Genomic DNA, 16,695 nt, shown 5'->3' with positions numbered 1-16,695 from the left:
GATATATATATATATATATATATATATATATATATATATATATATATATATATATATATATATATATATATAAAGACAAAATCCACGAAGGAAAGAGAAACAATGGAGTGCTACGAGGCCTTTCGACTGTCGTCCTTTATTTAGCTAAGTACAGGACGACAGTCGAAAGGCCTCGCAGCATTGTTTCTCTTTCCTTCGTGGATTTTGTCTTTATTTATATATCATCACGTCCCATATTTTCGTGATTCAGTTACACATACACAAACACACACACATATATATATGTGTGTGTGTGTGTGTGTGTGTGTATTTGTTTGTGTGTTTGTACACAATGAGAGTTGTTCTTGTAGTGCTTTAAGGTCCCATTTGTGCGTACCTTCTGGTGGAGATAAACGAGATTGTACTGCCATTATGTCTTCTCCCTTAAACATTTTCCCTACAGGAAAACGTATCCAGGAAATGCTGAAGACTTAAGTACAGCATGCTGTGAAATTTACAGCATAACAGTTCATCACTACATTTAGAATATGCAGTTATCAGCTATAAATTGAAACAGCAACTTTTAGCTCCAACAATTCTGTTGTGGTCCATTAACAAGTGCAAGATTAGTTGCAGTGCCACAATAAATCCTGTGCATGACTCATGAGGAAACCACGGTTTTTCAATAGTTGTGTGGCTCCAGATTGTTTTTCAGTTAGAAATACTGGATTTCATAGAATTTGAGAACTGGAACTTTTCTCTTGATTAGATGAATTCATTAGGGGAAAGTAACCAGTTAGTCTTTAGAACTTCCTCTTGGCTGCATGATGGATTTTTGTGACAGTGACTTTCATGGAATGAATATGTAGTTTTTTTTTTTTTTTTACTGTCAGCAGGTTTGTTTTGTATGTTATGATTCTTGGTATTGTGAAATGGGGTTATGCTTCTTGATAATTACGGGTCATGATTCTTGGCAAGTGTGAAATGGGGTTATGTTTCTTGATGATTACAGGGTCATGAGTCTTGGCAAGTGTGAAATGGGGTTATGTTTCTTGATGATTACAGGGTCGTGAGTCTTGGCAAGTGTGAAATGGGGTTATGTTTCTTTATGATTACAGGGTCATGAGTCTTGGCAGGTGTGAAATGGGGTATGATTCTTGATAATTATGGGGTCATGAGTCTTGGCAAGTGTGAAATGGGGTTATGTTTCTTGATAATTGTGGGGTCATGAGTCTTGGCAAGTGTGAAATGGGGTTATGTTCCTTGATAATTATGGGGCCATGATTCTTGGCAAGTGTGAAATGGGGTTATGTCTCTTGATAATTATGGGGCCATGAGTCTTGGCAAGTGTGAAATGGGGTTATGTTTCTCGGTAATTACGAGGTCATGATACTTGGCAAGTATGAAATGGGGTTATCTTGATAATTGTGGGGTCATGATTCTTGGCAAGTGTGAAATGGGGTTATGTGTCTTGGTGATTACAGGGTCATGAGTCTTGGCAAGTGTGAAGTGGGGTTATGTTTCTTGATAATTGTGGGGTCATGATTCTTGGCAAGTGTGAAATGGGGTTCAAACTACAAAGCTGCTCATTCCACAGGTTACTCTTCGAGCAAGATTAAAGGAATGTCGAGGCCGCCTTGAAGTGAGAGAGCTCAACAGCGACTTGATTTTGGAGGGCGTCCGTTGCAGACTGAGCCAAATGACGGGTGGCGCTCTTGTGAGCAAAGTCCTCAACTCCTCTTGACCGATCTACTAAGGAGAGAAAGGCATCGACTGGCCCAGGACCTCAGCGCAGTTTTGAAGACACTCCTGAACAATGAGCTCAAGAACTTCAACCTTGGTGTATCCCTCCAGCTTCTACGGACCAGTGACAAGTACATGCGTAGGGGTTCATTGTACTAGTCATTGGCTTGGCATGAAGTTTTATTTTCATCATTTAAATTACAGTTATCATCATTATTCCATTTGCTTGCTTTTTAGAAGTAAGGTGGTTTATTTTCGATTACACTCATTTTTTTGTGATCCAGGGTAGAACAGTCTACCAGAATCCTTAGAATGGCAAATGAAATAATAGCATACTCAGTCATCTCTTCATCTCGTCACCAGAATAATCTACATTTAGTAGAGATCTGTAAATAACCCTTTCATCAGCAAGCAGTTTCTGGAATCATGCCTTGTAAAGGATTGAAGAAAAACTAACAATTCATAATAAATGCACTGCCTGAAATTGAAAATGCATGCCAATATATTTGCTACCTTAGAAGAGATTCTTGATGACCTTAACAGAGGCTCTGTTAATTTTCATGTCTGAGTTGCACATGGCCTTGTATACAGCATCAAACATCAGGAACCACGACGTTACGAGTATTGGACGATCATGGCAAGTGTTCATTGAACCGTATCCTGTGTAATGATCAAAAATGAAAACGAGAGATATTGCGTGTGTGCCAAATTCTACACCCGTTGATAGGGCCAAGTCAGTTGCCAAATAAATGTTGCGAATCTTTTTATTTTTTGCACTGGAGTGAATGTGCCGTTCATGTACCGCGTTGATCACCAGAAAGACTTTATTGCGCCAATATTGTGTGAAGAGTTCTGAAGTCTGCATGCTGCATGAAGTAACTTGAGAATTCGTAGAAATCGCCTCCCACCCGGTGGAAGGTGTTAGTCAAATCGTGTCTCATCAGCAAGTGTGTGTCGAAAGTAGAATCTCGAACAAAATCCCAGGAAACGTATATGTTGAAAGACTGAAAATATGTAAATTTCACTACTGTCATTTTTTTGTCATTATTAAATACATGTACCCAACTGAGGTAAAGCTTAAAGGGCATTTTAGGGTCAAATGTAAAAGACATTTACATAACATGTTCTTGGTATTTTATGCATAACTGCATTGTTAGACTTCTTGGATTGATTTTTTACATTTTTCATTTCGTACATAGATTAAATTTCTAAGGTTAGTGTTGCCTAGTCTTGTTGGGATTTTAAATTTTCTAGTGATATTTATTTCCTTCAGTTGAAAGGCTGTGATATGTCAATTGTAACCATAGCATGCACATACCTTACTCATGCATATTATTAGCATATACAGTAGGTATGAACAGTATTTATATGTGTGTTCAAAGATGGATATATATATGTATATATATATATATTGTATATATATACAGTGTAGGTATATATGTACATAGTATATGAAAAGAATATGTGTATAGGCACACATCAATCAGATAAGTCTCTATAAATAAGTGCAGCACATCGCTTAACTGGTCAAAAATATCTGTTCCTTACACAGTACAATATGTTTGCCACATGAATCATGACATTTACTGTTTTCATGTTTCCTGACTAATATTTGTTGGTATTAAGCTTCTAAGTATAAAGTATTTGCAAGAATTGGGAAAATGGAAGCTTCATTGATCTTGAAAAGTATTGTTAATTCTTATTCAAATGGTAGAGGAGGGGATTATGTCAGTTTCATTAATATTTAATAATGCAGGATCCACCATCACAGAATATCTCATAGTGCTCTTTCAAAAATCAAAACACTTTCAGTCTAGAGCATTTTCACTGTTTTCTTTGTGTTTATGGATGTCTTATTCATCATAAATTGTGATAATTATACATGATTCATATATATATGAGAAATCTTATCAACCATGATGGTAAATTTGTATTTTGAATGCCATCTCTTACCATTCTTGGGATCCCTTGCCTGAAAATGTATTCAGGTCTACATAATTTCCCCTCTCAGGCTGACTTACTGTAAAAAGAAAAATTTCAATGCCTTCAGGAGGCCATAATACTTTTGGATTTCTATATTAAAATGAGCTCTAGAGCTATTTATCTTCTGTATGTACAAGTACCTTGCTCCCAGATAGGTTTGGAAGGCCATACATTTGATAAGTCGAAAGCTTTGGTTGACAGAAAACCTGTATGAATGTTTTGACTTTGACACCATAGCAGTCTTTCCATCATTTGAATCAGCTGACTACTATATATTATCTCCCTTGTCAGTAACCTGTTTTTAAAAGTCAATTTGCAGGTTAAAATTGTTTACTAGAAAATTCTGTTTGTGAGAGATGTAGTCAATGAACTTTTTGCACTTTGTTGGTAAAAAGTTACTCAGTAAAAAAGTGCTTCACGTAAATCATCAATATCATGTTATATTTTTAAATGAATTTTGATTCAACAAGCTTAAATGGAGACATCATCATTTTGCACATAATTTTTAAACTTACATGTATTCTTTTTATATAAATATATACCTTATATATATGTATGTATATATATAAAATTTGCATATACATTAGTTCTGTATACATAAAGTACATGTTAACTTGTTATATATGGTTGTAGATATAAAAAGAATCTGTTGTTGTTAGCATTATTATAGTTTATTGAGTATCACGAGTATAGAATTGGTCCTGTTGTAGATTTCAGTTTCAAATTACTGTTACTTGAACTAAAGAGATTTTAAGTTAAACTCTCAGTACAGTATTTGATTAGGTTAATGCCTTTTATGTGTGTGAGTGTGTAATAAAGTCGATGTGGTAATGATGTACGGTGATAAAAACAGGATTCCCCCGTAAGATTTCTATTCCTTCAGTGAACACTGGCCATTACTTTTTGTTTAGCGTTTGAGAGAACATTAACAGGAGACCACTAGTTTGAACAAGTAGTACTTTTAAGGCAGGTAAGAAATATCCTACAAAAATTTCAGCTCATATTATTTCTCAGGATCTCTGGATAAGATCATGCTTGTCCACTCCGTAGAAGTCGAGTGATTACAGTGCTCGTTCACTAATTACATGTGTCATACTAAGCGGATACCTCCAGGATTTCAGGTAGGGATTACACTGAAAATTAGTTTCAGAGCCAAGGGGCACTGAAAAGAGCAGTGTGGGCTGCAGTGCCTTACGTTGGAGAAACCATATGAGTTGGAGAATCATAACTGGTGATGGTCTCGGATGCTTTTGGACCCAAAACCTCATCAGTGAGTAATGATTTGCATGTGTTTATTATTATATGCCCAACATTGTCATCTGTCATATACATTTCTGTATTGTATACTTTATACATGCATATGCAGTAATGGATGTGTGTATACATATATGTATACACCGTCTGCCTCTTGAAGCTTTGGTCTTAACACTTCCTCATAGGACAGGGTAGGGTAGCAACTATGACAATCCCTTTCTCCAATCTTGCATGAAGGACAGTGAGCTTAGAGCTACAAATTGTTTTATTTTTTCAGGTTCACTCATCACTTGAAGCATGTATGTGACTGACAGCAGTTAGTAGAAGAACCAGAGAATGTTGCATAGGACATCCTTGCTCCATAACAATTCTAATATCTGCATCTCAACAGATGACTTATACATTATACAGAGCTTTGTGACAGAGATACTAGTCTTGAGCTTTCATTAAAGCATTGAAAATCAGTAGGAATGAATATAAACTTTATGGTTTCATGTAGCTATGAGAAGTAAATCTTGCATGTCTGTGATTATATTAGATGACCCTCAATGCAGCTGCAGGGTGTATGAACTACAGTCCTGTACTGTATATGAATCAGGCTGAATATATTATACTTCATATCTTCCACACAAACTTGATTGGTTGCTATCATTCAAAACAAAGATTTTTGATTTTTTTTATATTATTATGTATGATTTTTTCCTTCCTGTATTCTTCTTCTCTACTTCTAAACTTGTCTTTTTACCCAATCAGTGATGCTGTGTAGTGGCTCGTACAGGCTGCCGCCCACCGCTCCTTCCTTCTAAGCTCTTCTTCTTGCTTTTGTTTCTGCTGAGGTGAGAGATCTTGAATATTTGAATAAAAGCACTTTGGCCAAACCAAAGAAGCCGGATGTGACTCACTAGACTCTCGCCTTGTCTCCAAGTTGATCTACATCAAGGGTAAAATGACCTTTAATTAGTGCAACTCAACAAACTTATGTTTTTTTTTCTCATAATCTGTCAAATTATACATGAATTTTTCTGCAATGATTAGGAAATCCTTCATGCTGATGGTAAATTACAGTAGTTACCATTCTGTAAACTCTAGTGAAAAAAAAGTAAGAATATCAAGGAAAAACTATAACTCAATTTGTGTCTTTAGTGGAAATGCCAAGATACATTTTTTGGTAGACTTAATGGGTGAATGTGGACACTAGACCTCATTATGTTCAACCAAAGAGGAGGAAGAGAATTAAAGGTCATTATGGAACACACATTATCCTACCAAAATATTGTGAATGTTCTGTGAAACAAGTTTGAAACTTAGCAACACTTGTAACATGTTCTCATGCAAAGAACGCTTCATTCAACATCGTTGCTATTGGTTGCATGAAAATGATCAACAGAGGTTGATCAGAAGTATATGAAGAACTGTAGTTGCTAATTTGACATTTGAACTATTGGACCTCATTCTTTTTTCCTAACTTTAAATGGATTTGGTTTCATGCTCTCTTCTGAATGACATCAGTATTATAAGTAACTATTGTGCCTACTGGTTAATTGATAGTAATCTATTCAATTGCAAGTACAATCTCACAGTATTCGAGTTGAAAGCACAATTATCATTCTCAAGCTTAGACGCAGTGCAAATTTGAATGTTACACGTGTGATTGTAGTTGTGTCGTATTGTTTTTATTTCCTCGAATAAACTCTCTACACTTTGTGACATGAGTACCAGGGTTTCCACATGTACTCAGATAAGCCATATTCAAACCATGACACATATCCACATGAATTAGGATCGCGTACAACTAAATGTAAATGACACGGTAAAGTTGTGTAGACGAAAATAAATACAACTGTAGAATAGAACGATAATTTCAGTGTGATGTATTTAGCTCTAGTCTGTTGAGATAATGGTATTGCTAGGCATTATCTGTGTGCATTGGGATTGTTTAATGGCCTACAGTTTTGGATGAGCAGCCCATCTCTCAACTCTGAAAATTATGGTAAGTTCAGAATTTTCACTCATTGCATTTTCCATTGGTTAGTAGACGTCAGGTGATCTGTTGCTGTAGGAGGCTTAAATGAGACCCCAAGGTTGTAGGGTCTTGAAGAGTGTCCCTTCCCAAATGATTCTTTGGATGGGAGTCATAGGGTACTCAGAAATCTTTAGTGTACCTAACTGTTAAGTGGTAGTTATAGAAATTGGATTTGAGATGATTACCTGAGGATATATTCCTTTACCCATTTTTTTATTTGCTTGGCATATGCCAGTTGTTAGTATTACCAACTGCTAGAAAGTATTTGATTGACATGTGAAAGGAATGATATCATTTGGATTGAAGTTTTAATGACATAGGGTCCAAATCTTGGTGTCTTTGCAGAAGAATTTAAATCCTGTTTACTAGGTGGAATAGCAGTAGCATTCAAGAAACATGAATTGTATAGAACTAATGCTGTTAGTAGCGGCCGTCAATGCCCTTACCTTTGAAATCTCATTCATTGACTCACAGGTAGACTGAATGATAAACGTCCAGTAATGTTGTACTTTCGCCAATGGTATTTTAAATCGAGTGGGTGGTTCTGAGGGCCTAATCTGTGTCTGGTTCAGGGTGTATGACATAAAGTTTTGCTCTTGTGGGTTAGGTAGTTCATTTCTTAAACTAATCGTGCAATACAGTACAGAATACTTTTCCTGCTTTCAAATGTGGCACAGTCAGTTTTGCTTAGATAATTTGTCATCTGATACATATCCTTTATTTATTAAAATGACTTTCTGTGTTGTATGCATTATTTGTAGAGGGTTAACTATATTTATTTTTTCAAATGTTTCACCAGGATGATTTACAAAGTATGAGCAACACCCATTAAATTATGTACTGTACTTTAGTTACTTTTATTTCATCTAAGTATGGTGTCTGTGTTATCAACTTGATTTGCAATATATTCAGATTGTAAATGCATCGCAGTTTGATAATCTGTTAGCATTGTGTTCATAAGAACTTGAGGCTTGAAGTCGTTGCAACAATAGAAGCCTCATAGCACAAAGAGAAATGGTTATGAAAACTACATTGATTTCCTGTATTACAAAATTAATACTAGTATTCATCCCCATAATAATAAAAGAAAAAGAGCTTTGGAAGCTCACCCCTTTGTTTTCAAAGGAATCTCCAAAGAATTCTTTCATGGGAGGGAAAGACATTTGGACAGAAAGTTTGTAAGAGTTTTTGGTATAAAAATGTAATGTTGCTGGTATACAGCATAAGAAATAGCACTGTGCTGTACAACATGTGACCTGTTAAGAGTAGATAATGATCAAGTGACTGATGTATAGTAATTATTTAAGGTCTGACTTTATAACTTCAAGATTACTTGTATCAGAAAAACAGATTTCTACAGGAGGAACTGGTCTGTTATGGTTTCTATGTATTGGATTTTGTACAGTATTTATTCAGTTATTTACATATGTAAATTGATAAATAATCACAAGGCAAATCAGTGTAGGTGTCATAACCCTCTTAAGGTTAGTTTACAGTCATGTACATTTTCCAGAATATTATTTTCAATTCTACTTGTCATCTTTTATACCATTTCTTTATACTTTATAAAGGGGTAGAAAACTTTGGTGTTTCACTGTCTTGAATGATCATTATATATAACGGTTGCTGTGTATTTGGTATCTTTAACTGTATTGCATTATCACTGTGTGTTTTGTACATTTTTACTCCAAAAAAGATAAAATTCTGTGCTATGAGAGTCAGTTTTGCTCTATTTTGTGGATGGTGAGTGTAGGATGTAAAAATGGTCACTCTGTTGGAATAGTATACTGGATTTTGAATTGAATTCTCACATCGTCTGAAAAGTCACACCATCAGCTAAGCAGCTTATGCAGTATAGAGATGACTCTGGGAATTATGTTGAAACTGTTTGTCATGCCATTGCCATATGATGGATTAGTAAAAAGTGATAGCTTGATGGTATAAGAGAAACATTGCTAATCTTGGCTTTAGGTATTAATAGATCTGTTTAGTATTAACTTATTGTCATTGCATAATGAAATTGACTTTGGATATAAAGCTTATTCATGTGTAAAGCAGAATGGTCATTTTTTGCACCAAAAAATCTGTATTGTAAATACTATCAAAGGGTTATGTGAGAGTACGATGGATGCAGGTTTTGATGTCATTGTATTGACCGTGTGTTATCTGAAGTTATGTAGATTTAATTGATGCTTATACTTATTTTCAAGTGTCCAGTGGGATAATCTTACAATAATTTGTAATTAAGAAATATATGAGTGAAAACTTTTATGATATATGATAGTCTTCCAGTGTTCTTTCTGATCTCAGTCTAGATTCATTAACTGTTGTACAGTAGTCTGTTGTTCTTTTAAAAATCAGAGAGATAAGGCAAATCTGGCTGTGAGAAGTTTTTAAGTAGTAATGAATTACCTGTCAAAGTATTACAGTGGTATACAAGTGTTCTTGCAGTATGAAGTCTTGTGTTCAAATTCTTACAAATTCCAGTCTTACAAACTTTTGTGCAAAATTACTGCATTTCATGAATCTAGCCTAAGGTCTCTTGAGTCTTTGGCATACTGGAACCAAATTCCTTTTCATCACTTCTTGACATGTCTGAGAGATTATGGGTATAGAGATTGCTTCTAGTGCTGCATTCTTGTTTTCAATATTTTTCTGTTGTTTAGACCTTGAAAAGCTACTCCTATCATGTTATGTAACTTCAAATTAATAATTTTTTTTTTCATGTTCATCTTTTCCTCTGAATCAAAAGAGGCTGAATTTTTAATTTTTTCATTTTCAAGGGGTCAGTCCACAAGATTAAATGAGCATAGATTTTGGGCGCCTACTAAAGACTCTCTCTCTCTCTCTCTCTCTCTCTCTCTCTCTCTCTCTCTCTCTCTCTCTCTCTCTCTCTCTCTCTCTCTCTCTCATATCAGTTCATGAAATTGTGACAGTGGTTTCCAGATAATTGTACAGTGTACCTGATATGTATTCTAATATGAAGATGCTGAAAGATTTTAAAAGTATTGAAAGAATTTTCCACAAAACTATTTTGTTGTAAATCACTGTTTAAAGAGGGTGCAGCCTCTCTCTCTCTCTCTCTCTCTCTCTCTCTCTCTCTCTCTCTCTCTCTCTCTCTCTCTCTCTCTCTCTCTCTCTCTCTCTCACACACACACACACACACACACACACACACACACACACACACACACACACACACACAAACTGTATTTAAATTGAATGTTCAGTCCTTGTAATTTTTGAAAAAAGGGGGCAATTAGAAATGATTAGAGCTTTGTATGTTTGGTGGATTAGATAATTATCATATTGATGTATAGACTTTACTAAAGTTATTAAATACAAGAGAATATTATTTACAGCATAATTTTAGGAGTAATAACTTTATTTTCATGCCCAAGCCTCATAAAAAGAAGTGCAAATAACTACAACTTTCAACAGACCCTAGGAGTCAAGAAATAGTAATAGCCTAATGGTTGCAGTGAGACAAAAAAAAAAAAAAAACAATTGAGCAAGAGGGTTTAAAAACTTGTATAGGAGCTAACAGAAGTTATATCAAGAGTATCTTTTAATAGGTATCTTATTACATAATGTTTTGGATTTCCAAAGAAATGGGGCTCCTGTGGTATCAAAAACTGGAAATGAATATGCAAGAGTACCAGTTTATTGTAGGGTGGCAATTCAGGGCTACCTCAGTGTGATGTGCTACATTTCTAACATTTGAGCCTAGTTAGTTGGACCCATAGAAATTTAATGCTTTTTGTAAGTGATAATGCTGAGGGAATTACTGTAAATTGACTATGCACTTAATAGGATGAGTCAGGTAAGGAATGGGCTACACTTCTGCTCAAGATTATATTAATTTATTTGGACTAAAAACTGCATTAGATGTCAATCTAATCTGACCCCATGTATTCCAACTGTACTTTTTTCTTTGTGCATACAACGCAGTGGAATTCTTATTTTGTATTTCCTGTACTTCATAATTTTGATGCATAAAGATAAGACAACACTGAACAGACTGAAATTTGCTTCAAGACACAGCATTCTGGTACAAAATGTAAAGTGTGTCTCTGACTCAACTTTGGAAAGCCACTGTCAGATTTTGTTTGTCACAGAACATTGTCTTCCAATCCCATAATATTGCTGATGCAGTTAGGCAGCTGGCTTTAGCCAGTTTACTTCTTATGAGGATCAGTATATGTGCAGAAGTAAACCTCCAGTTCACCTTTGTGAGGTACCATTTTGCATTGCCTTCGTTGACGACAAAAATCTAATTTTGGCAAGCATTTTTATCATTGGTGGTGATGAAAATACTTGCCTAAGTTAGGGTAAGAATATTGTTGACAACAAAAGTTCATTAGTCTAATTTAGGCCAGTATTTTTATTATTGTTGAAAGAAGGACATTCACTTTACTTTGACTCTTAAAAAGGCTTATGTATGCTACTGAGTGTGTGAGTTCATAGTCTTATATATGTCCTTTTGACTATTGCATTCTTTGCAGCTTGTGAACTGCACCACCGTTCTTTCATTTTTTAATTTACTGTAGAAATTCACGATGCAATGATGCTTAAAAAGCACAAAAAACAAGAATCAAGGCTTCTGTCTACTGTAGTGTCCCTTCATCAGTATGGTATGATGCTCTTTTGAAGATATAAATGGTAGTCTTATTCCCATTTTAGGATCTGATTTAGGTGAACATTTTCGAGAGGGCATTACTGTATACAGTAGTTCACTGTTATCCACAAAGCTACAAAGGGTGGTAAAGACAAATGAATAACAAAGGCAAGGCTAGAATAGCATTTTAGTCGAGTTAGTTATAAATGGAGGTAAATGTTCTGTGACTGGAAAATGTATTGGTTGTTAGTGTTATAAATGTTTTGTAACAGAACACTGGATTTTGTGTAAAGGTTTGATGTAGACATCTGGAGAAACTTGTTGCATTTTTTAATGGGTAGTGGTGAAGTAGGGAAAATAAAGGTGGTAAAGTAGGATGAAATGGTTAAAACAGAATCTTCTTTTAGATTACAGTCAAAGATTTGTAAGATGTCAATGGTGCTGATAGTTACTAAGATGTCAGTAGAGTTGGGAATGGACATTTATAAATAGTATTCTCTTTCAGCCGAGAGGAAAAAGTAATTTCGAATCGTTTCGAGATAAAAGTAAGCGCTTGTTTTCAGACAGTCAAAATGGAATATCAAAACTCCAAGGATCAGTTTTCAGACAGCCAAAATGTAATATCAAGGCCCCAAGATCAGTATTTGTCTTTTCTTAACTGGGCATAATGTCAGATTAGATAAATTAATTCTCTTTGCATTCTGGTAATCCAAAAGCAAAGTTACATTGACCAAAACTGACATTTGTATACAATTGAGAAAACATCTGCACATTGTCATTTGACAGTTAATGGATTTAGAGTCACTACAAGATAGCTGAAGCTCGTTTTTGTAAATTATGTGGACAAAACAGTGTTAATAAAGCTAAGTACTCTGTATTTAAGAAAGCCATATATGTACTATATATATATATATATAAATAGATATATAAGATATACTCTTTCATTGCTCGATGGAGTGGTGCTTTAGCCTGACCAATCTAAAGACTCCAGGTGTGAATTCTCCATATGTCAGTATCAAAACAAGATATAATACAAATGAATGTTAGAGGTGAATTAATGTACAATCTCTGTAAGATTTTAAAAACCATCATTCATTTTGAACCAGTGTCTTTAGTGACTGATGAATTATCAAAATATTTATGATATCTGAACATTACTGTTGTCTGCAATTTAGTTTCTGTCACTAAAGAGACGCTTTCGAGTGTCAAAATCAGTGATGGTTTGCAAACGACGTCGTCCAGTGTAATTGCAAATCATTAGACGTGATCTAGTGATGCGGAATAGATCGGTGCACTGTCTCTCTGATTTGATCCTTCATTATATTCTGCCGAGTGTCTTTTGGCCTCTCCTTGCCACCCCATGGACCACAGTGGGTTTTTGTTTTGAACTCACAGCCTGCTTTCTCATTATTTCCTTTCTTTTTAACCTACTGTACTGTCCGAAATACCGTAGTACTCTTAGACCATAAACAAAGCCGTTACAGTACAGGAGTTGTCATCACTGATAAATTTGTGAAAATATGTTGATATTCGTCTCACTATGTTTAGCGTTCAGATTTTCCATCATTTTATTGAGAGCTGGTGTTGTTAGTCATAATTGGGAAATCATAATTGCCAGGATTGCTCATTTTGTTGAATTTCTTTCATTTTATCTTTACAGTGTTTCCGTTTTGCTTGGTTGTGGACTGCTACTGTTTCCATTTGGCATAAGGCCACTCTTAGTTCCCCATCCATTTTTTGTCTATTATTATTATTATTATTATTATTATTAATATTATTATTATTATTATTATTATTATTATTATTAATGATTTTACTTTGGCATCATCAATAACAGAAGTTAGCAAGGAAGGCCGAGCAATAAGGTTACGAGACTCACCAATGAGCACTGAACTAGTTAAGTTTTACTGTGAAAAAAAGCAGCGAGGAAACCACATTTTTTACTAAACTTATCAATAGATTAAAATACTAGGTGGCACTGACATACGTTATCTGTTTATCAGTCTCTCCAATCAAAATTAATCTCCAGATTACTGCTGTAGTAAGATTGATAAGGTTGGGAGCTAAAGTTCACCATGCTTGACAACCTGTGTGACAGTAGAAATGATTTCATTCCAGACTGTTGATTCCCCCAGAAATAATTCTGTTGAACAGTATTTAATTACACCCGTACATGTATTCAAAGAATAAAAAGTTTGTAGCATGGTTAATGAATGATATTACAGTAACTCTATAGTATTGAGAATTCATTTTCAGTATGCAATGATTAAATAAATACATATTTAAAAAATTGCTCAAGATTGTGATACAGTACTCTATTTAGAATGGCATGAAAATGATATAGCATATTAGCATAATAGGATATTATTAACAAGTAATTTCCATATTGATGATGAGTTCAATCTGATATATAAAGTCCTTAATAATAAAAAGAATATACATACTGTACTTTCAATAGAAAGAATATATATAATTTATTGTAATCATTTGTAACTGCAATACTTAACCAAACAACAAAATTCAGCTTACAGTATGTACACTGTCTTCATACTTACATTATAGACAAATTCAGGGCTATGTAGAATTGGTGTTATCAGGGTAGTTATAATTTTCCACCTGTAAAATAGATAGAGTAGAATCAGCTGTCTGGCTTACTAAAAAAGAAGAGATTTCAGTCTCCTGTACAGATGGAAAATAAGTACAGTTCTATTTTCTTCAGGTAACTTAATCACAGTTTCAGTCAACTGTCAGTCCAGGCTCAGTACACTAAGATATGTTAGCAGAAATAATGCCATAAACATTCCAAGTACTTTGGTTATCAGTGCTCCGAGTTTTTGTACATTTTAGGTCACCCAGTGATTGACTAAGAATTAATGCTTGCAAGGAATTAAAGGCTAAAGGGAGAGTTTTGGATTTGTATTGCAACAGCTAAAGTCAAATTATACCTGGAGTAGATTTGTTATAGTGAGGCTAGTGCATTAACGTTAATGAAAAAAGCTGTATTACAGAGATAACACTGCCTTTTGAAATTAATTACATGTGTACGTTAAACATGCATAAAGATGACCGTATTGCTCAAAGGAAGTTTTTCATGCAGAACAGATTGCAAGCTCATGGTTGTGTATTTTCTTTTTTTTGTGATCATTACCAGACAGACTAAGAAAGCAATGCATGAATTACAATAATTTTTTTGTAAAGACCATTGGCAGTACGTGCTAGGATCTGAGGAAAGAAAAATCTATCAGAAGTAGGACCAAAACAACTTTTAACCATAATACAATGAATCAGCTCTCAGGTTTTGAAGATTTTATTATCTGTACACTTACATAGCAGTTTATCAGCTTGACTTTTCCCCATTATTGCATATTAATTTACCTTTTTATTTATTTAGAATGATTTCTGCATATGCGAAAGCAGACTAACACGAGTAAAAAAAGATGCTAGTCCATTTTGGTATAAGAATCTTTTCATTCATGTTGTACAAAATGAGCTTTCTTCCTATAAGTCATTTAGGAGTTATACCTTTGTAATTATGTACTGTAATAACCCACAGTCAGCTGAATGTTTGGTTAATTTTTCTTTGAAATTCGGTTTTCTGAACAAGTAAGAGAGAAGTGACATTTACAGTGAAAGTATGATTTTAATTAAACTTACAAATAAAGGCTATGCAAAACACTCTGTGTCACTGCCACATAAAATAGATTCTCTCATCTTAATTGAGTGAATATACGTTATCTTAATGAAATGGAAGGAAGAACAATATAAAAGAAAAAAGGTCTGATTGTAAGTAAGTAAACTACTCTCAGATGTTTGCTGATAAACATGTTCAAATGCCTCTCGCCAAAATGTATTACTGTATTTGTATATATAAACAGAGAAGGCGCCAAAGAAGCTTAAGTTTAAATATTAAAAGTGCTGGATTGGTCCAAGGGTGGTTAGGTGAGCAGAGACAAAAAAAACCCCAACATGTGATATATGTATCCTCGCCTTCAAGGGGCTTTTCTTAAAGCCTTAACCAAAATATAGCATTCCTGTTTATCCGGGCTTTTATTACATACCTGTAAAAAGAAAAGAAGAGCGTGGTAACGAGAATATTAATCGTTAAAGAATATTGACATTTATAATTGTAAAAAAAAAAAGGAATTCGTTTCCAGTGTAAATATTAATGTAATAAACAGTATGAAAGAGAAGGGTATAAGGTAAAACTGTATCACTTAATTGCAGCACCTCACGAGAATAGTGCATTGTACCCGCAACTGTGTTTGGACGTGAACGCCATCTTGCTCCACCCTCTCCTAAAAACTGATTCTTAGTGCAACTGCGAGGTTTTCCTCTTGTTACACCTTTCAGACCTTTTACTGACAATTTCCATTTCAGCGCTGAATGACCTCGTAGGTCCAAGTGCTTGGCCTTTGGCCTAAATTCTATATTCAATTCAATTCAGGAACCAAGAAGAGCGCAGGTGCGCCGTTCTAAAGACGTAGTTTCAGATCATCATGTGTCAACTTTGTCACCTGTCCTGAAGTTTCGAGAGACTGCGAAAAGTTTCACTTTTCCCCCGTTTCCATTGGTGTGTTTTACGAAACAGTCACGGAAGGTATGTTTCATATTCATATACTGTCATTACTAACCTCAATACCGTTTAATCCTTTTGATACGTAATATTGTTTGTGTGTCTGTATGCTTCAGTGCCCCGACTTTTCATTTCATTTTGATTTAGGGTAGCCTACCCCAGGCTAGTTTGGTATTATTTTATAAGTTGCCAAAACACAAAGTGAAATTGTAACCTAGATTTTTTAAAGCTCTAGTTTCACCTGAAGTCTCCATGACATGATCAGTGGGTAGAACTATATAGTAGCTCCGCGTCGCCGACGGCGCTATAACTTTACTTTTTCTACAGTTTTTTGGCTGCTAATTATGAATTTGCCTTTCATTTTTGGCGCTCAAGTCTCATTAACCCGTAATTAACCCCCGAAGTCCATCCAACGAGGGGTTTCCGTATGCGATCTTCACAAGACAGAGCACGGGTATATGTATACGTCTGTTTCGAACGGTTCATATCCCGTCCGGCAAGTGCAATAACTTGTTAACGTAT

At 34.9% G+C, this 16,695-nt stretch overlaps 1 pseudogene; it reads left to right on the top strand.

The window, feature by feature from the left end:
- Positions 1-15,638, top strand: part of LOC136846183 (uncharacterized) — a 68,940-nt pseudogene extending 53,302 nt beyond the window's left edge.
- Positions 15,639-16,695: the final 1,057 nt, after the last annotated feature.

Source organism: Macrobrachium rosenbergii, chromosome 14, assembly GCF_040412425.1.
Source record: "Macrobrachium rosenbergii isolate ZJJX-2024 chromosome 14, ASM4041242v1, whole genome shotgun sequence".
NCBI lineage: Eukaryota > Metazoa > Arthropoda > Malacostraca > Decapoda > Palaemonidae > Macrobrachium > Macrobrachium rosenbergii.
This window is presented reverse-complemented; position numbering and strand designations above follow the sequence as displayed.